The sequence below is a fragment of the Sceloporus occidentalis genome, unplaced genomic scaffold (assembly GCF_023333645.1).
Source record: "Sceloporus occidentalis isolate IW3139 unplaced genomic scaffold, rSceOcc1.0.p SCAF_14, whole genome shotgun sequence".
NCBI classification, from domain to species: Eukaryota; Metazoa; Chordata; class Lepidosauria; order Squamata; family Phrynosomatidae; genus Sceloporus; species Sceloporus occidentalis.
The window spans coordinates 17,212,856-17,231,784 of NW_028316994.1; the positions used below are offsets into that span (position 1 = coordinate 17,212,856).

Here is an 18,929-nt window from a genome sequence, read left to right on the forward strand (position 1 = left end):
ATGGGCTAGAGCTGCTGGGTTGCATTTTTGGGGTTTTTTTGCTGTTTGGGTAACATGCTCTCATGTGTGGATGATGGGTTAGAGCTGCTGGGTTGCATTTTTGGGGTTTTTTTGCTGTTTGGGTAACATGCTCTGATGTGTGGATGATGGGTTAGAGCTGCTGGGTTGCATTTTTGGGGTTTTTTTGCTGTTTGGGTAACATGCTCTGATGTGTGGATGATGGGCTAGAGCTGCTGGGTTGCATTTTTGGGGGTTTTTTGCTGTTTGGGTAACATGCTCTGATGTGTGGATGATGGGTTAGAGCTGCTGGGTTGCTTTTTTGGGGGGTTTTTGCTGTTTGGGTAACATGCTCTCATGTGTGGATGATGGGTTAGAGCTGCTGGGTTGCTTTTTTGGGGGGTTTTTGCTGTTAGTGTGGCATGCTCTGATGTGTGGATGATGGGTTAGAGCTGCTGGGTTGCATTTTTGGGGTTTTTTTGCTGTTTGGGTAACATGCTCTGATGTGTGGATGATGGGTTAGAGCTGCTGGGTTGCTTTTTTGGGGTTTTTTTGCTGTTTGGGTAACATGCTCTCATGTGTGGATGATGGGTTAGAGCTGCTGGGTTGCATTTTTGGGGGTTTTTTGCTGTTTGGGTAACATGCTCTGATGTGTGGATGATGGGTTAGAGCTGCTGGGTTGCTTTTTTGGGGGGTTTTTGCTGTTAGTGTGGCATGCTCTGATGTGTGGATGATGGGTTAGAGCTGCTGGGTTGCTTTTTTGGGGGTTTTTTGCTGTTTGGGTAACATGCTCTCATGTGTGGATGATGGGTTAGAGCTGCTGGGTTGCTTTTTTGGGGGTTTTTTGCTGTTTGGGTAACATGCTCTCATGTGTGGATGATGGGTTAGAGCTGCTGGGTTGCTTTTTTGCGGGGTTTTTGCTGTTTGGGTAACATGCTCTCATGTGTGGATGATGGGCTTCATTTGCTGCTTTGATTTCTTCATGGCTGTGCTGTTTTCAAAGTGTGGTGTGAGACTTTTAACACTTTGGCTATGGTCACATGTGGCCAGAGACTCTCACCATAGGGTTGCATTTTCAGATTTTGGGTTTCTGGCCTATGGGCTTGTGTTCTTGTGTGCTTTGGCCATGGCTGTGATGATTTGAGAGTGTGGGGTGGGACTTTTGCAAGTTTGGGCCAGAGAGTGTGACCATGGGGGTGGGGGTGGTTTCCAATTGTGGCTTTTGCTCAGTGCCTGTTCCTTTTGTCCTTTTTAGGCTTGAGCTACAGTATGGCTCCCAAGCCAAGCGGTGAGAAGAAGAAGAGGGCTCCCTTGTCCTTGGAGGACAAGAAGGACATCATTGCCAAGCACGAGAGGGGCGTGCGCTTGGTGGACATTGCCAAGGAGTATGGACGCAACCCATCGACGATTGGCACTGTCCTCAAGCAGAAGGAGGCCATCAGAGCTGTTGTGGCTCCAGCGAAAGGCGTGACGACCATCGCCAAGCAGAGGACACCGAAGCATGAGGAGATGGAGCGCCTGCTTCTCCTCTGGATCAAGGAAAAGGAGCGAGTCGGGGACACTGTGACCACCTCGGTCATCTGCGAGAAGGCCACCGCCATCTACGAAGACCTGGCCAGCAAGGAGGCAGGCGAAGGAACTTCTTCGCAGGAGGAGCCAGCCACCCCGGACTTCAAAGCATCACGTGGCTGGTTCGACAGGTTCAAGAGGAGGACCGGGATCCACTCTGTCGTCCGTCACGGCGAGGCGTCCAGCGCAGACCACCAGGCCGCTGAAGCATTCGTCGTCGCGTTCAAGGCCATGGTGGAGGAGGAAGGCTACGTCCCGCAGCAAGTCTTCAACTGCGACGAGACGGGCCTCTTCTGGAAGAAGATGCCTCGCCGCACCTACATCACCCAGGAGGAGAGGAGACAGCCAGGCCACAAGCCAATGAAGGACCGCTTCACACTTGCGTTGTGTGCCAATGCCAGCGGGGACTGTAAGGTCAAGCCCCTGTTGGTGTACCACTCCGAGAATCCCAGGGCGTTCAAGGCACACAACATCCAGAAGGACAGGTTGCCAGTGATGTGGCGCTCCAATGGCCGCGCATGGGTGACACGCCTCCTTTTCGTCGAGTGGATCAACAGTGTCTTCGCCCCGACAGTGAAGCGGTACCTGGAGGAAGAAGATTTGCCCCTGAAGTGCCTCCTCCTCTTGGACAATGCTCCTGCGCACCCGCATGGCCTGGAGAAGGACATCCTCGCGGAGTTCTCCTTCATCAAGGTCCAGTTTCTGCCACCCAACACGACCTCCCTCTTGCAACCCATGGACCAGCAGGTGATCGCCAACTTCAAGAAGCTGTACACCAAGCACCTCTTCAAGCGTTGCTTCGATGTGACCGAGAGCACACAGCTGACCCTTCGTGAGTTCTGGAAGCAGCATTTTGACATCGTGGTGTGCTTAAAGATGGTGGACTTGGCCTGGCAGGCGATCACCAGGCGCAACCTGATTGCTGCGTGGAGGAAGCTGTGGCCTGATGCTTCTTCCTTGGAAGGGTCACAGTCCGAGGGTGCTGAGCCAGGTGAAGAGGAAGAGGTGCACGAGATCGTCTCCATCGCGAGGTCCCTGGGACTCGACGTGGACAACGAGGACGTGGAGGAACTCATCGAGGAGCACAACGAGGACCTGACAACAGAGGACCTGAAGGCCTTGGCGGCGATGCAACACTCGGCCGTGGATGAAGACGTGCTCCATTTCGACAGGGGCCAGGAGGAGGAGGCTGCGGGGGCATCTCTGCCAACGGCAGAAATTAAAGACATTTTGCGGCAATTCCACAATGTGGCTTCCTTTGTGGAGAAGCACCACCCTGAGCAGGTGCTCACCAGCCATGCCATTGCCCATTTTGATAATGTCTGCCTTAGCCATTTTAAGAACCTGCTTAAGGGCCGGCAAAAGCAGACATCCTTGGACCAGTTCTTCCCTAGAGCGGGAGAACCGTCTTCCAAGAAGGCAAAAGGTGACCCTTAAAAAAAAGGTGACCCTTAAAAAAAACACCAAATTCTTTTTAAAAAAATGGTTAACTTTGTTAAATTGGTGGCATTGGCTAAATTGGCTGAATTGGTTAAATTGCTTGAATTGGCTAAATTGGCTGAAGTGGTGAAATTGCTTGAATTGGCTGAAGTGGTTAAATTGCTTGAATTGGTTTAAATTTGGCTTTTTGGGCTGCCCCTCTCCTCCTCCTCCTCCTCCTGCCTCACTCCGAGATGCCAGGACCAGATGCCAAGACCAGCAAAGATAAGAAAAACACTTTTGTACTGTATGGTCATGGGTGTGATGATTTGAGAGTGTGGGATGTGAGGTTTGCATGTTTGGCCTTGATTTGATGTGGGCCAGAGAGTGTGACCTTGGGGTGGCATGTTCAGATTTGGGGTTTCTGGCCTTTGGGTTTGGGTTCTGGGGTGGTATGGTCATGGGTGTGATGTTTTCAAAGTGTGAGATGTGTTTGGCCTTGATTTGATGTGGGCCAGAGAGTGTGACCTTGGGGTGGCATGTTCAGATTTGGGGTTTCTGGCCTTTGAGTTTGGGTTCTGGGGTGGCATGGTCATGGGTGTGATGTTTTCAAAGTGTGAGATGTGTTTGGCCTTGATTTGATGTGGGCCAGAGAGTGTGACTTTGGGGTGGCATTTTCAGATTTGGGGTTTCTGGCCTTTGAGTTTGGGTTCTGGGGTGGCATGGTCATGGGTGTGATGTTTTCAAAGTGTGAGATGTGTTTGGCCTTGATTTGATGTGGGCCAGAGAGTGTGACCTTGGGGTGGCATGTTCAGATTTGGGGTTTCTGGCCTTTGAGTTTGGGTTCTGGGGTGGCATGGTCATGGGTGTGATGATTTCAAAGTGTGAGATGTGAGGTTTGCATGTTTGGCCCTGATTTGATGTGGGCCAGAGAGTGTGACCTTGGGGTGGCATGTTCAGATTTGGGGTTTCTGGCCTTTGAGTTTGGGTTCTGGGGTGGTTTGGTCATGGCTGTGATGTTTTCAAAGTGTGAGATGTGTTTGGCCTTGATTTGATGTGGGCCAGAGAGTGTGACCATGGGGTTCCTTTTTTAGATTTGTGGTTGCTTTGGTCATGGCTGTGATGATTTGAGAGCAGCTCCTCCTCCTCCTTCCCCTGCCTCACTCTGAGATGCCAAGACCAGCAACACTTTTTTTCTTTATCCTTTAGAATGGGCCTTACCATGGGGATGCATGTTCAGATTTGGGTTTTCTGGCCTTTGGGTTTGAGTTCTGGGGTGGTTTGGTCATGGCTGTGATGTTTTCAAAGTGTGGGCATCGATTTTTGCAAGTTTGGCCTTGATTTGATGTGGGCCAGAGAGTGTGACCATGGGGTGGCATGTTCAGATTTGGGGTTTCTGGCCTTTGAGTTTGGGTTCTGGGGTGGCATGGTCATGGGTGTGATGATTTCAAAGTGTGAGATGTGAGGTTTGCATGTTTGGCCCTGATTTGATGTGGGCCAGAGAGTGTGACCTTGGGGTGGCATGTTCAGATTTGGGGTTTCTGGCCTTTGAGTTTGGGTTCTGGGGTGGCATGGTCATGGGTGTGATGTTTTCAAAGTGTGAGATGTGTTTGGCCTTGATTTGATGTGGGCCAGAGAGTGTGACCTTGGGGTGGCATGTTCAGATTTGGGGTTTCTGGCCTTTGAGTTTGGGTTCTGGGGTGGCATGGTCATGGGTGTGATGATTTCAAAGTGTGAGATGTGAGGTTTGCATGTTTGGCCCTGATTTGATGTGGGCCAGAGAGTGTGACCTTGGGGTGGCATGTTCAGATTTGGGGTTTCTGGCCTTTGAGTTTGGGTTCTGGGGTGGCATGGTCATGGGTGTGATGTTTTCAAAGTGTGAGATGTGTTTGGCCTTGATTTGATGTGGGCCAGAGAGTGTGACTTTGGGGTGGCATTTTCAGATTTGGGGTTTCTGGCCTTTGAGTTTGGGTTCTGGGGTGGCATGGTCATGGGTGTGATGTTTTCAAAGTGTGAGATGTGTTTGGCCTTGATTTGATGTGGGCCAGAGAGTGTGACCTTGGGGTGGCATGTTCAGATTTGGGGTTTCTGGCCTTTGAGTTTGGGTTCTGGGGTGGCATGGTCATGGGTGTGATGATTTCAAAGTGTGAGATGTGAGGTTTGCATGTTTGGCCCTGATTTGATGTGGGCCAGAGAGTGTGACCTTGGGGTGGCATGTTCAGATTTGGGGTTTCTGGCCTTTGAGTTTGGGTTCTGGGGTGGTTTGGTCATGGCTGTGATGTTTTCAAAGTGTGAGATGTGTTTGGCCTTGATTTGATGTGGGCCAGAGAGTGTGACCATGGGGTTCCTTTTTTAGATTTGTGGTTGCTTTGGTCATGGCTGTGATGATTTGAGAGCAGCTCCTCCTCCTCCTTCCCCTGCCTCACTCTGAGATGCCAAGACCAGCAACACTTTTTTTCTTTATCCTTTAGAATGGGCCTTACCATGGGGATGCATGTTCAGATTTGGGTTTTCTGGCCTTTGGGTTTGAGTTCTGGGGTGGTTTGGTCATGGCTGTGATGTTTTCAAAGTGTGGGCATCGATTTTTGCAAGTTTGGCCTTGATTTGATGTGGGCCAGAGAGTGTGACCATGGGGTGGCATGTTCAGATTTGGGGTTTCTGGCCTTTGAGTTTGGGTTCTGGGGTGGCATGGTCATGGGTGTGATGATTTCAAAGTGTGAGATGTGAGGTTTGCATGTTTGGCCCTGATTTGATGTGGGCCAGAGAGTGTGACCTTGGGGTGGCATGTTCAGATTTGGGGTTTCTGGCCTTTGAGTTTGGGTTCTGGGGTGGCATGGTCATGGGTGTGATGTTTTCAAAGTGTGAGATGTGTTTGGCCTTGATTTGATGTGGGCCAGAGAGTGTGACCTTGGGGTGGCATGTTCAGATTTGGGGTTTCTGGCCTTTGAGTTTGGGTTCTGGGGTGGTTTGGTCATGGCTGTGATGTTTTCAAAGTGTGGGCATCGATTTTTGCAAGTTTGGCCTTGATTTGATGTGGGCCAGAGAGTGTGACTTTGGGGTGGCATGTTCAGATTTGGGGTTTCTGGCCTTTGAGTTTGGGTTCTGGGGTGGTTTGGTCATGGCTGTGATGTTTTCAAAGTGTGGGCATCGATTTTTGCAAGTTTGGCCTTGATTTGATGTGGGCCAGAGAGTGTGACTTTGGGGTGGCATTTTCAGATTTGGGGGTTCTGGCCTTTGAGTTTGGGTTCTGGGGTGGTTTGGTCATGGCTGTGATGTTTTCAAAGTGTGGGGTGGGACTTTTGCAAGTTTGGGCCAGAGAGTGTGACCATGGGGTTGCTTTTTTAGATTTGGGGTGCTTTGGTCATGGGTGTGATGATTTGAGAGCTCATCCTCCTCCTCCTGCCTGACTCTGAGATGCCAGAACCATCAAAGAGAGAAAAAAACTTTTTTTCTTTATCCTTTAGAAAGTTTAGAATGGACCTGTCAGTCATTGTTAAGATCATTAGAAAGTTTAGAATGGACCTGTCAGTCATTGTTAAGATCATTAGAAAGTTTAGAATGGACCTGCCAGTCATTGTTAAGATCCTTAGAAAGTTTAGAATGGACCTGCCAGTCATTGTTAAGCTCTTTAGTGCCTCAGGCAACTTTGTATTACATTGTATTGTAGGGTACTTAGCTTAATAGGCCTCTATTGTGACTTTGTTTTGACTTGCAGGTTCAGTCTGAGGTCATGGAACGCATTAGTTATTTTCAATGGGAAAAGCGCTTCGGGTTACGAAATTTTCGGCTTACGAAAGGAATAGCGGAACGAATTAATTTCGTAACCCGGGGTAGCAGTACGCATGACTCCCTGGAAAAGGCAATAATGGAAGGCAGCAGGAAAGAAGGGAGAACACATTACAAACAGGGTTGTTTCTGTCAAGGAAGCCACAGCCTTGAGTTTGCAAGACCTGAGCAAGGGCAGCTACTAAGAGGATTTCTAGGGCTGTATCTGCATTGTTGAATTAATGCAGTTTGACACTGCATTAACTACCATGATTCAATGCTATGGAATGCTGGGACTTAAAAAAGTTTTGTGAGCTATTTAGCCTTCTCTGCCAGAGAGCTCTGGTGCCACAACAAACTGCAGATCCCAGGATGCCATAGGATGGAGCCATGGCAGTTAAAGTTGTGTCAAAATGCTCTAATTCTGCAGTGTGGCAGCAGCCTTGGTGGTCTCTCATTCATGGAGTTGCCATAAGTTGATGCTGATTTGACAGCAGATAAACAACCACAACTAGAAATGATAGAAACAGCAATTCAATGTGTTTGAAAGCCACTGCACCACCATCACAGCCCAGAGTTCTGCAACAAGACATGGGTCCATTTGCGTTCTTCTTTTCTCCCAGAAATGTACAACCAATGTGCTAGAACCAACCAGAAATCAAATTCTTTGGCTTACTCACCATGCAAAAGCAACGCCATATCTTTTTGTTGTTTCTCCCCCTTTCCAAAATGTTCCTCGTTGGAAGTGGAGCTGGGGGTTGATCTCTAACAGGAGGCAAGGAAGACGGGCGTCTGTGCCTTTCATCTCCCACTGCCTGCGCATGGCAGCCATTAGCAGGACGCTATGGCAAGCTGCACCTGCAGCCATTTGGCACAGCCATCCACGAGCAGCAATTAGTGCGCACGCTTCCCCCATCCAGGCATAATTAACTAAATGGCTCGCAAATAAGGCCCATCTCTCCGTAATCAATTATATTAACCCCTGTCAATTTGCAAGCAGGGAATGGCATTTGGACGAGAAACCAGTGCAAAATAGACTGATAGGGAAGAAACTGCTACTCCACATCTGCGTATGCCCGACCAAAGTCCCCACAAAAGGGCTAAGCAAGGTGAGTCACATTGACCCCCCACAAAAACCAGTTCAGCTGGAGGTTGGGAAAGAGACACCAAAGAGTCCAGCAAGACAGGGACACTGGGATGGCAAAACTGGCAACGATGTGGCAAAATTGGACCACCAAGGCTGTGCCCAGAGTATCCTGGCCCCACAGTTTCCCCGTTTCCCCACTGTTACCATACCCTCACTTTCTGTGGCAAGGAGGCTGTCTACAAGGGCAAGCATCTGCCACTGCTGCAAGTCACCTGTTCTGAAGTCGGAACAAAATGCCAAGGTAATGGGGACGTGTTGGATGCCTCATTCTGACCTTAAAACAAGTGACCTGCAGCTGCGATGGATGTACCAAGTGTCTCAAAGGGACACCCGTGCACAACCACCACACTGCAGAAATGGAGAGCTCTGGATCAACAGGTACATTTTTTCAATGTGTTTTAACCTTGCTTTGTCCTGGCTGTGGTGCGGGACATGCTGGACATTGTTCAGGCTGTCCATACTAGAACTGGGGTTTGGGCCACATGCTTCATCCGACTAGGATGACACCAGAATGGGAGAGAAATGGGCCTTCTGGTTTGTGCAGACAAGGCCCAAGGTTCCTATGTTGTTGCGCCTCCTCATGTGTTATCAATCAAAAATGTACTAAAAATGATCAAGCACTAAGACGTATTAAAGTAGCGCTTATCACTGAGCCCTTCCAGGAATAAGAAAGGCTGCCTGCAATCTATACTATACTTAACAGTAAGCTACACTGAATACAGTGTGTGCTTATAAGAGTCTTCATATTTAACGATATTTCCATGATAATAGGTGGGAAAAGTAATTTGCCCTCCTCCTGGCAGTAACTGCAAGGAGGCAATATTATGAATAACCTGCCTAGCAATGTTGAGCGCCACCCCCACAACCTTAAAAACCGTTTCAGGGTCCCTGGAGCAAGACCCTCTCCTTCACAAGCGCCTTTGAAATAAACAGGAAATATCCAAGAATGTCAGTGAACTCTTGCATCACTCCATTCATCCATCACTTTATATACATTCCCTCGTTCCCAAACTGGGACTCAAGGCCTCTTACTAGGGGAAATTACAAGGGGGTGCTGAAAAGTTAATGGCCTGACCAAGACATGAAACTTACATGCTTTTCCCCATATTAACCCCAAGGTTTAATGCACTTGGAACATCGTTTCTCATGTTTCCTTTACCCATCATCGTCATCATCATCATCATCATCATCATCATCATCATCATCATCATCATGCTGATGATACTTTTGAGACTAACTGAAAGAAAGAAATTGGCAGCATGAGCTTTCATAGACTAAAGTCTACTTCCTCAGATGCATTTGGTGAGGAAGTAGACTTCAGTCTATAACAGCTCATGCTGCCAAGTTCTCCCTTTCACTGAGTCTCAAAGGTGCTACAAGATCTCTCTACATGCTACAGAGTAACATGGCTATATCTTTCGATGATGATGATGATGATGATGATGATGATGATATCTGGTCACTGAAATACTGCTCTGCTGCTGCTATCACCTCTGAATCTTAAAAATAAACCATTTCTTCCAAACACTTTTTAAGGTTTGGGTGGTTTATGCAAATCCCAAATTCTTCAAAACATTTGTTATCTTACCAGCTTAGTGAGCAGGTGCATTGTCTTGCAAAAAGAGAACATCTTTCTGCAGTTCCCCTCACCATTTTTCCTTCAATGCCTCCTTTAATTGGCACAACTTAGAGTAGTATTCCACATTAACAGTTTAGCCCCCCTGAAGATAGTCAGTCATCAAAATACCTTTCTTGTCCCCAAAATCTGTGACCATGACCTTTCCTTCTGAACTTTGAGTCTTGAATTTCTTTGGCTGTGGGTAGCCCAAGCATTGCCACTGCAAGGACTGTTGTTTGGTCTCCAAATCATAGTGATGTAGCCATTTTTCATCAACAGTGACCACTTGTTCCAAAAGTTATCACTAAATTGCTGAAAATGCTGCAAAATCATCATGGAGGCACCACTTGATTTCATTTCTGGTCAGAGAGCAAGCACGGTGTAGTAGTTTAGCATTGAACCATGAGTGGAGATCAAGGTTTGATTCCCTGCTTAGCCAGTAAAACACAATGGGTGACCTTGGCACATCACACATTCTCAGCCTCAGAGACCCTCATGACAAGTCTATGAGTTGCCATAAGTCGGAAATGACTTGAAGCACACAACAACAACAGCATTCAAGCATTTTGGCACCCGCTTGTCTGACAGCTTCTGCATAGCCAACTGCTCATGAATTATAAAATCAATGTGTTCCCTGGATTTCTCTAGTATCTCAGCAATCGCTTTAGCTGAGATTTGCCAGTCTGCCAAAATCAGGGCATGAACACACTCAACAATTTCAGGAGTTGATACTGTTGAAGGCCTCCCAGACCTTGCTGCATCTTCAGACTCAAAATCTCACACTGAAAGTTAGCACAACGCTTCTTCACAGTTAAGTATGACAGGCACTTGTCACTCAGTGTTTGGGTCATACACTCAGGGATTTTCTTTGGAGCTGTCTTCTGCTGGAGCAGGAACTTCTTGATGTTCAGGAGTTCAGCACTTGAAAATTCCACACTTTTCACTGACATGGTTCTATCAAAGATCTGAAAAAATCCAGAAATTAGTGCTATGATCTTATAACTTGACACCCTACAATATAAAAGAACACTCTTTCAAGCCATAGTGACAAAATTATGCTCTGGTTTTGGGAAGTGGGTCAGGCCAAGGACTTTTTGGCTTCACCTTGTATGCCTGGTCCTCTAATCCCTGCTCCCCTAATTCTTGCAACGTCATCAACCAAAATAGAGACTGTAGTCAAGAAATCAGAAGAAGACTATGGGTCTTGAATGATGGGCGGCCCGGTGCCGCCGGCCTTTGTTTCGTGTCAGTGCTGTAGCACCGAAGCACTGCCAAAGAGAAACTGCCTTGAGCAGCTTCTTTTTTGCGGCGTCGCAAACAGGAAGGGGCGCCGCCATGACACCACTTCCTGCCAGCAACATCTGGATGCTTCACGGCAGCAACATCATCATTGCGGCATCCGTATGGACTAGGGTTCTGGAGCATGCGGTTGCTGCATGCTCCAGAACCCTAGAACCGGCACTGGCATGCCACTTCACAGAGGTATGTACCAGGCCTAAGACTAAGACTCAGAAAGGCAGCCATGAAGAAACTAGGCAAGTCAGTGTGGCACAGTGGTCTGAGTGTTGGACTACAACTCTGGAGACCAGAGTTCGATTCCCCATTCGGCCATAAAACTCACTGGGTAACCTTGGGCAAGTCACATGCTCTCAAAATCAAGGAAAGACAATGGTAAACCTCCTCTGCACACATCTTGCCATGAAAAACTTATGACAGATTCACCTTAGGTCTGCCATAAGCTGGAAACAGCTTTAAGACACAACAACAGCAACAACAGCAACAACAACAACAACGACATAGCCTTGTAGGAAAGGACATATAAAATGAGACAGCAGACAAAGAAGGATGAAGATGATAATTTTATTTAAAAAGGAACTTCTGAATACAGTCCTTTTGACAATTCTGGACCAGTTCCTTTTGATAGGACACTACCACTGAACCCATATGGAACAACCCTTTATTTTCCATTGGACTAGATATTAGCAATAAAATAATTAATTACAATTTAAGGTCTTATAGCATGCCTATTTGTTAAGTGTCGTTTGCTATGATTTGTAAAAAGAAAAGAAAATTGTATATGTACATGCGTGTGTGTGCGTCTGTATGTGTGTATAGATAGAGACTACAGCAAGCCTTTGCTTGCATAGATAACGAAAAACTGTGGATTGATTTTAAAGACATGGGTGTACCGTTACATTTGTTTGTACTCAGGACAAGAGGCTACCGTCAGAACAGAAATGGAGAAACAGAATGGTTCTGAATCAGAAAGGGGGTCAGACAAGGCTGCACATCTTCATGCTATCTATTCAACTTGTACACAGAAAATATAATACACAGAGGAGTTTTAGACACAGAGGAAGGAGTGAAGATTAGAGGAAGGGATATCAAGAATCTAAGAAATGCAGATGACACCATACTACTAGTGGGAAACATCATGGACTTGGAACAATTGCTAAGAAAAGTTAAAGAAGAAAATGCAAAGGTAGGCTTACTGCTGAACATTAAGAAATTCAATTTAGATGATGAAGAAATCGAAATGGTTAAAGATTCCCCATACCTTGGATCAATCATTGATCAGAACAGAGACTGCAGTCAAGAACTCAGAAGAAGACTAGGATTGGAAAGGGCAACTATGAAAGAACTGGACAAGATCATAAAACTGAACACTAAATTAGGATCACCCAGGCTCTTGTATTCCTCATCGACATGAACAGATGCCAAAGCTGGACAGTAAAGAAAGTAGAGAGGAAGAAAATAAACTCACTTGAGATGTGGTGACGGAGAAGAGTGCTGAGGAGAGCATGAACGGCCAAAAAGACAAACAGATGGGTCCTGGAACAGATCTAGCCTGAAATCTCTCTGAAAGCCAAGATAACAACTGAGGCTGTTATACTTTGGGCACACCATAAGAAGAGATGACTCACTAGAAAAAACAATGATGCTATGGAAGGTGGAGGGCAGTAGGAAGACAGAAAGATCACATTCCAGATGGACAGACTCAGTCAGAAAGGCCACAGCCATGACCCTGCAAGACCTGAGCAGAGTGGTTCCGGACAATGGGGTCTTGGGGGTCTCATTCATGGGACCATGCATATATATCCCCTATTAATGCATATATGCCTATAGAATTACATAATATTTGAAGTATAATAGAATAGCGGATGTAGAAAAATTATAATGCTTAATAAAATGAAAAGAGGGAAGGGTAAAGAGGAAGAGTGCATTTCATTCAATCAAGCTTTAGCTGCCCTGAGTTTGCAAGACCTGAACATGGCAGTGGAGCACCAGGGTTCTTGGAATCGCAAAGACAACTTGATGGCAAATAATAACATCCTTCCACTCCTTTTGGCGCCACTCTGCCTCATTTCTATAACTTTTCAACCACTCCTTCATGGCCATCCCTGTCCAAATTTTCATGCACAAAACAGGCATCCAGTGCTGTTGACTGGGTATGCATTTGATGCTTTTATTAGAGATTTTTATTAGGGAGTTTCAGTTAGGGAGAGGCAACTCATTAACTGAAAATGGTGCATGAAATAGCTAATACCAGAAACAGTGACCAGAAGGGTGCTCCCTTCTGGCTGCAGGTGGCATGACTGGAGAAGTACGGTTGAGAAGCCTTTTCATGGCAGCCAGAAACAAAATAAGGAACGTTAATGTTTTCTACTGCAGTGCCAATTTTTTAAAAAAAATACATATCAAGGCCCCATTGGGTTCTGGGTTGGACTTTACCCCCATCCTCCTGCTCACACCCCGAAAATTTCTGTGTAATAGACCAAAACAATACAAAAACCCAAGGTGGAATATGGTTTTGATACAGTCAAAAAGTCATAGTGTCAGAATCATGGAAGGGACCCGAAAGGGCCATATATTTCAACCTTCTGCCAGTGCAGGAATCCATCACTAAAGTACCCCAAGTAGTTGATTCTGCCATCTGTTTGTCCTTCTTTGGTCTTGAAATTTGGCCCCTGGGGCACACAGTTTGGCTTACTGGTTAGAGTCATCTAAGATGCTGCAGCATCTTTTGGGGGTACCCCAACTCTCTGCTAAGGAAATGAGAATTTCTATGCAATGGACCAAAAAAAAACCCCAAAACCCAAGGTGGAACACATTTGTGATACACCCAAGAAGAGGTCATAGAGTCAGATTAAAGAGCCAGTGTGGTGTAGTGGTTTGAGCACTCAACTATGACTTTGGAATCCCAGCTCGACCATGGAAGCCCGCTGAGTGACAGTGGGCAAGTCACACACTCTCAGCCTCAAAGGATGGCAATGGCAAACTCCTTTTGAAGAAACGGGCCAAGAAAGCCCCGTGGCACAATTGCCACAGGTCTGAAATGACTTGAAGGCACACAACAACAACAACAACAACAACAACAACAACAAAGAAGATGAGTGGGATTTAAAAAAGAAAATCAGATGGCGTTTTCCCGCCACCTCCACCTAGAAATTTAAGGGGAAATGCTTATTCAAGAAACAAGAGAGGATGATCAACAGAAACTCTGGACAAACGTATCACAACTCTGAAGAGTTTTGCTTAAGGGAAGTGTAGCATGATTCATCTGGCAGCGCACACACACACACACACACACACAAGCACACCAGCAATGCAACAGCACTTTTGCTGTTTAATTTCTTTGCAAATGCCAATTTCCCAATCAGTGCTGGGGATGGGGGGGGGGGGGGAGAGAATGAAATAAAATGGTGCCTGTGTTTCCATGGGGAGCTAAAGATAGACCAGGAATGGGGAGGAGGGAGAAACAGTGGGGGTGAGACCAGGCTGGGATGGTGATGGTGATGGTGGGGAGGGGGGTGTGAGAACAAGGAGGGGAGAGGGACAGGAAAGGTGTGAGGAAGGAGGGAAGAAAGAAGGAGGGAGAGGGAGAGAGAGAGATAGCGGAGAGCGGAGAAGTGTGAATGGCAGAGACAGAGAGGAGGATGCAATGCAAGAGGAGAGACAGGATGGGGATGCTGGGTGCAACAGGGGTGACAGTCTTGGGGGGACTGTTCTGACTGCAGGAGAAGAGGCATTCAGCAACCGGGTGGGATGAAAAAGAGAGAAAGGTACTCAGAGGCTGCATCCATACTGGAGAAATAGTCCGGTTTGAGACCACTTTAACTGCCATGGCTCGATGCAATGGAATTCTGGGGATTGCAGAGATTTGTTCTGGTGCCACAACAAACTGCGATTCCCAGAATTCCATAGCATCAAGCCATGGCAGTTAAAGTGGTCTCAAACCGGATTATTTCTCCAGTATGGATGCAGCCAGAGTGCCCCTGCAAGGGAAAGAGAGCCAGCAGAGGGCAAAGGCCAAGGGTCTCTTCTTCTGTTCCCATCCCTTGAATGCTTTTGATGTACAGCAGTCAAAAACGGTATGTAGAGGGATCTTGTAGCACCTTTGAGACATAGGCTCTTATCACACGAGCAAAATTTGAAGTTATCCCAGGGTCAGTGTGAAGGCAATGCAGGGGCAATCATGGGGTTTCAATCAGGAGCCATCTTAAACACAATTGGGGGTCATTCCAGGGTTAGGTAAATCCTCTTTCCCCCCTGAATTTACTTAACCCTGGAATGACCCCCGATTGTATTTAGGATGGCTCCTGATTGCGTTTGGTGTTGTGTGATAAACAAAGTTGAAACCAGATGATTGCCCCTGCATTGCCTTCACATTGACCCTGGGATAACTTCAAATTTTGCTCGTGTGATAAGGCCCTAACTGAAATAAAAAAGTTGGCAGCATGAGCTTTTGTAGCCATTTTTGTCCCCTTTACGTTCACTTTTGTTTTCACATTATTTCTCTTTTGCAGAAAAGCGTGTGAAAAACCACCTGCATTTCCAGGTTTTTTCTACTTCTAAAATCCCGTTTCTGAACAGGATTTATCTAGTATGATAAGGTCCTCTGTCTCAAAGGTACTACAAGATCCCTCTACGTACTGATTCTACAGACTAACATGGCTATATCTTTAAATCAGTCAAAAACGTGCAACTGCTTCCACAAGGCAATGTAGCCATGAATGAGACACCAAGAAGATTGCCAACTTAGATTGAATTGGGAATGTATGACCAGGGCTGTATCTGTTTGGTGAGCTATTTAGCCATCTCTATCAGAGGGCGCTGGTGCCACAACAAACTACACATCCCAGGATGCCATCGGATGGAGCCTTGCCAGTTAAAGCAGCATCAGACTCAGGGTGACCAGACATCATAACCACAAAGAAGGACAAGGCATCCTAAAATGTAAGATATTAAAGAAATGATAAAAACACTCATATAAAAGTAAATTAATGCTTCTTAGGAGTTTATCATACGAAGGAGATGAGGAGTTTATCCCATGAATAGCCCAGAAAAATTGTGTAATTACGCATAACGGTTTCACACAACATCACACAAAACCTGCCATTAAAGTGGTCACAAAGAAGCATTAATGTGCATCTTTTTACTTTGGGGATTTCAGCCACAATGCATTTCCGATATCACTTTATTTGCGCAATTGCGGGTGATAATCATTCGTGCAATTATTCGCTATTTCCGCTTCATTTGTGGGATGCTTTAAATGTGCTTTAACCTCTCTTTAATGCCAAAATCAGCCCCAGTGTGATAAACTCCGTGGTCATGCTTAAAATAGAGGACACTTCAGAATTCTCCCTGGACGGAAAGATGAAATGTAGGATGTGCCCTGGAAAAGGAGAAAGTCTGGTCACCCTGATCACTCACCTGTGGAGAATGAATAAAAAGGTGGATTCCGGAGGAAATGGCGGTGTGAGAGTGCCAAACAGCTGATGCAGTAGACAGAGCTTGGGAAAAATTACTTTCTGGATTACAGTGCCCAGAATCCCCAGCACAGCCTCTTTTCCTTCTGGCTAGGGGCTTCTGAGAACTGAAATCCAAAACTTTCAAGGCAGTGATAGAAGTTCTACATCCATTTTTTTGGCAGAATTCTTCTGGGACTATCCAAATAGCTTCTGTTCTTGCAACTGGAGAAGCTTATTCAAAAACCCAGGAGTGTCTTGAGGCCCCTTTACTTTTTGGCCTTGCTGAGAAGACCTTTGGATAAGCAAAAGAGTCTCCCCAGCTTGCTGCCCTCCTGATGTGCTGGACTATAAAACCCGCTGAATCCCCCTTGATGGCTGTGGATACAGACAGAAATTTCCCAACTCAGCAAACAATGTTTTCATTGCCGTCTTTACTGATCGGTTGTGTCAATCCCCCCCCCCCCGCCTTCCGCAGACACACTGTACAGACCTCTGGCAGAAATACGACTGGATCGGAACCAGCAACCTACAGAGATAGGAAGGCTTCCAATATGAGGCCGCACTGAAAGCAAACAAAAGCTGATGGCTGGAATAACTCAGGCCAGGATGAGAAGGGGAGCTGACCTTTACATGAGCCTCTCAGATTTGGCACACCTTTCTGATGCTAAATCAACGGCGGGAGTGGGAGAAAGACACTCATATATATATATATATATATATATATATATATATATATATATATATTGATATTAAAAACATTGCTTGCCTTGGCTCATCAGCCAATCTCGGCTCTTTTGTCCTCCTTGCTTTATGTCCGGGTGGCCTTTCGCTTCTCTCGGCTCCTAGACAGGTTCCCACCAGAACCGCTTTTCATACTCAAGACTCCAGGAGGCATGACGGATTCTCTCCGCTTGTGAAGAGTGAACTTTTCAATCCGTCAATATTTAACTTCTCCATGGGGGCCTCTCCATCCTGGCTCTGTTTTTCTCTTTCTCTCCCCTTGTGCCAGGTCTATCCTCCCCTCCCAAATCACACAGCCTCCCCCCCATCCCACCAACACCACGGTGTTGGTTACTGGAATGTGGCAGATGTCCATAGTAACCCACTCCTTTAGCCAAATGCAAGGAGGGAAGGAGAAGGACATTCTCTAAAATACAAGGGCCTCATTCCCACTTACAAATAAATCGCTAAACCGATCCAAATCGATGGATCAGTTCGGCAGCAGAGCATGGTTCACCCTACATTTGCCCCAGTTGCATTTTCTTGCTGCAAAATAAAATAAAATAAGCCATTTGTGGTTCACATTGACGAATGAATCGATTCAAAATGGACCTGCTCCAGCCAGCCAAAGGGCAAATTTAAGTTGATTCCAATCCGCATGTGGTTCACACTTGTGCGGAATCACTTTATCCAAAAAGATGCAGAAAAAAATCAGCGTCAAAAAGATGTGGGTTAAATGGGTCTAGCTCATGGCCCCCCTCTCTGAATTGCTTCAGTGATTCAGTTCAAGTGCGAACCGGGGTCATTTCAACTAGTTCAAACCAATTTGTGATCCTGTTTAAAAGATAGTGGGAATGATTATTATTAACCTTTATTTATAAAGTGCTGTAAATTTACACTGTGCTGAATGATGCCCTTCAGTCTAGCAACATCAAGTCCCCCCACCCCCACCCTGGGGTCCTGAGAGTCATCTCCAAACCCTGCAAAGTCTTGGATCCAGTTTTGGGTGGAAGAGGCTGCCCTGGCTGCCCTTTCCTTGCAAAGATTCTAAGTAATGCAAACGCTCAAGTCCACATAACTTTCTTTAACACAGGGGATATCACCCCTCTCATGCTATGGACAGATGAATATGTACCTTCCTCCAGCAAACAAACAAGAATATTATTTTCACGTTGTGTAGATGCTGGGACAGTTGTGATGTCCAAATACAAGCGTGCAAATCTGTGATGGCATCATTATGACAAGAGCACTGTGTGTATTCATAGACCATTTTATGTTAAAATCCTGCATTTTTTTTTTCATTTCTGATGAGGCTTTACCTCTGGATCGGCATGCATGTACAAACTGTTGGTATGTACCAACCACGCCAATTTGTTTGGAACAGGATCTCTCTCTCTCTGTGTGTGTGTGTGTGTATGTAAGTGTGTGTGTTTCTTTGCCAGCTTGTTGCACAACCCCCAAAGTGGTGAAATGTTTGGGGTTGGGAGCAAGCACTGGGGAGGTTGTCAGGGTGAACTCCATGCAAAAGAGGTGAGATCAGAGTTTATACATAAAAGGGAAATGTCATTAGTGTTACTTTAAATGGAAATGCAATCAAAGGTTCTTCCCGCTCCTTTTGTCTTAATTAGGGACTATTGATATGTGTTTCTTCCTTTCCAAACTAGACTGGAACGGTGTCTGGGGATTAATAAAGTTCATCAGAAGAGCGTTGTTTCCTCCCCCTCCATCCAACCAAGCACCCCCCCCCCGTGTCACCCCACTAAATTCACAATCTCCCAGGTAGCGTTGCTCCCCCCACAAACACACACATATGCACTCTCCAGAGAGGCTGGAGACCTAGATGCAAGGGTAGCACATCACAACATGTAGCTGTGAAACTTCATTGCCAGGAGCAGAGAAGCTGCCGCCTCCATGGGTGTCAAACCCTCCTGCACACTGTGCA

General features: G+C 46.3%; 1 protein-coding gene across 1 annotated transcript in view; it reads right to left on the minus strand.

The window, feature by feature from the left end:
• DNAH2 (dynein axonemal heavy chain 2) overlaps window positions 1-9,824 on the minus strand; it is a 161,737-nt gene extending 151,913 nt beyond the window's left edge. Inside the window, 1 exon segment of the mRNA XM_089481030.1 lies at window positions 9,486-9,824. The gene's annotated coding sequence lies outside the window, so the exon portion shown is untranslated.
• Between the last annotated feature and the right edge of the window lie 9,105 nt (window positions 9,825-18,929).